Source organism: Ranitomeya variabilis, chromosome 3, assembly GCF_051348905.1.
Source record: "Ranitomeya variabilis isolate aRanVar5 chromosome 3, aRanVar5.hap1, whole genome shotgun sequence".
In the NCBI taxonomy this organism is placed as follows: Eukaryota; Metazoa; Chordata; class Amphibia; order Anura; family Dendrobatidae; genus Ranitomeya; species Ranitomeya variabilis.
In genome coordinates this window covers 378346470-378348608 of record NC_135234.1, presented here as the reverse complement: position 1 = coordinate 378348608, position 2139 = coordinate 378346470, and the positions used below count along the sequence as shown (strand labels likewise).

Sequence of the window (2139 nt, the reverse complement as noted above, 5' to 3'; positions counted from 1 at the left end):
CTTTGTCTATCTGAGTGTCCTAATGGTTTGTAGCCAGCCAGGTGCACTGCCTGCAGTAGATGGAATGTGTGAATGGAACACTGCACATGTCACAATGGGCCCTTGGCCATTATCTGGCTGTGCAGCAGCCATCTTGAGTCTGCTAAAGAAGCAACAGCAGGTGAGTACTCAACAGAAGGCGAGGTAAGGGAAAACAGCTGCTTATTTGTTTGTTGATTGTTCCTCCTCTCTCCTCCTGGTGTTGATGCGCATGGGAACAAAAGGGGCAGGGGGAGTGTGTTAAAATAGGTAGCCTTAGGCAGAGTAAAAATGTATGAAATGCATCTAGAACAAGCAGCAGAACTGTTGTTTTTAAGGTGTCCAGTGTTCTTCAAGATGTCTTCCCGAGGGCAATCTTTGGCTCTGTCTTCACAACAGGTGTCTTTCGTAGTCCATGGCACACTACATGTGCGAAACCAAGTTGGGTCACTGCTTCTAAGCCTTTTGGCTAAGATCAAGTGGAGTATTTTTCAAAAAATGTAGCCTGCTCCTACCATTTAGTACATTGATACACTATACACACTGGTTTGGTGCACTTGCTAGTATGCCAGGTGGCTCATACAGTCATCTGGTGGAAACCATAGCCCCCCAGGATCGAGATCAATTGGCTGGGTGTGAGGGCTATTTTTCAGAGCCTTGGATGTTGCTTCAATCAAAAAATCTGTTCTTATCAGTTTAATATCTGATACGTCCCCTATCTGGTGACCATATATTAAATGAATTTTTAGAACAAAGAGATGGAAAAAGAGCTTGCTCTGTCCACTCCACGCATTGACCTGATATTGCAGTACCTCCAGGACAGGTGCACCCCTTCCCTAATCCGGTTTCCAAAAACAGATTGAATTGAAATCAATGCAAGTTGTGTTTTTGGACTGATATTTGAATTCTTTCTTTCCTCTTTTTGTCCCTTCATTTGTTTTTTCAGGTTCAAAATTGTACATTTCAGATGCCAAACGCAATTTGGTTGAAGTTGACCAACTTTGCTATATCTTGTTGAACTGTTTAAAGATTCAGAATAATTTGCGGCACTAGGTGAAATGCTCTTATCAGGTTAATATCATTGACCGGAGTTGTGCAGACTTCCACACTTCCAAGACATCAGCACATGAGGGCGGTGCACCGAAGAAGGATGAATCCAGACTTTATGTATAACAAACGAAAAAATAGATCAGGCACTCACCCAACGTTGCTGTGATTAATGTCCTTTATTCGCTGAACTCAGCGTTTAGACTTCCATGGAGAGGCGGCAGGAGAACGAACAGAAGAGGGTGCGGGGAAAGAGGTGAGGACGACGGCCGTTTCGCACGAATGTGCTCTTGGACCCGTGGAAGCACATTCGTGCGAAACGGCCGTCGTCCTCACCTCTTTCCCCGCACCCTCTTCTGTTCGTTCTCCTGCCGCCTCTCCATGGAAGTCTAAACGCTGAGTTTTGCTATATCTTGTGTGTTCATTGTTTTCACCGAAGTAAAGCATTGTATTGTATTGTTTTCAATTTGTAATGTCATTACACCATGTTCCAAATTATTATGCAAATTACATTTTTCTCGGATTTGCCTAAACGGTCGGTGCAAATGACAGCCAGTCTAATAAAAGTCATCACCCGTTAGAGTATACATCAAATTTCATTGAAGAAACCTCCCAATGATTATTAGCATAATCTCCAAAATGAATAAAAACTCAAAATGCACTGTTCCAAATTATTAGGCACAGTAGAATTTCTAAACATTTGATATGTTTTAAAGAACTGTAAATGCTCATTTGTGGAATTTGCAGCATTAGGAGGTCACATTCACTGAAAAAAAAAGTTATTTAACTCAAAAACATCCTAACAGGCCAAGTTACATGTTAACATAGGAACCCTTCTTTGATATCACCTTCACAATTCTTGCATCCATTGAACTTGTGAGTTTTTGGAGAGTTTCTGCTTGTATTTTTTTGCATGAAGACAGAATAGCCTCCCAGTGCTGCTGTTTTGATGTGAACTGCCTCCCACCCTCATAGATCTTTTGCTTGATGATACTCCAAAGGTTCTCTATAGGGTTGAGGTCAGGGAAAGATGGTGGCCACACCATGAGTTTATCTCCTTTTATGCCCATAGCA

The 2139-nt window shown here is 42.1% G+C and overlaps 1 non-coding gene across 1 annotated transcript; it reads left to right on the top strand.

Moving 5' to 3' along the window:
* Window positions 1-669: 669 nt before the first annotated feature.
* LOC143759257 (U2 spliceosomal RNA) lies at window positions 670-852 on the top strand. The gene has a single exon (XR_013212201.1). It is a non-coding gene; the product is annotated as a U2 spliceosomal RNA (small nuclear RNA).
* The last annotated feature ends 1287 nt before the right edge of the window (window positions 853-2139 follow it).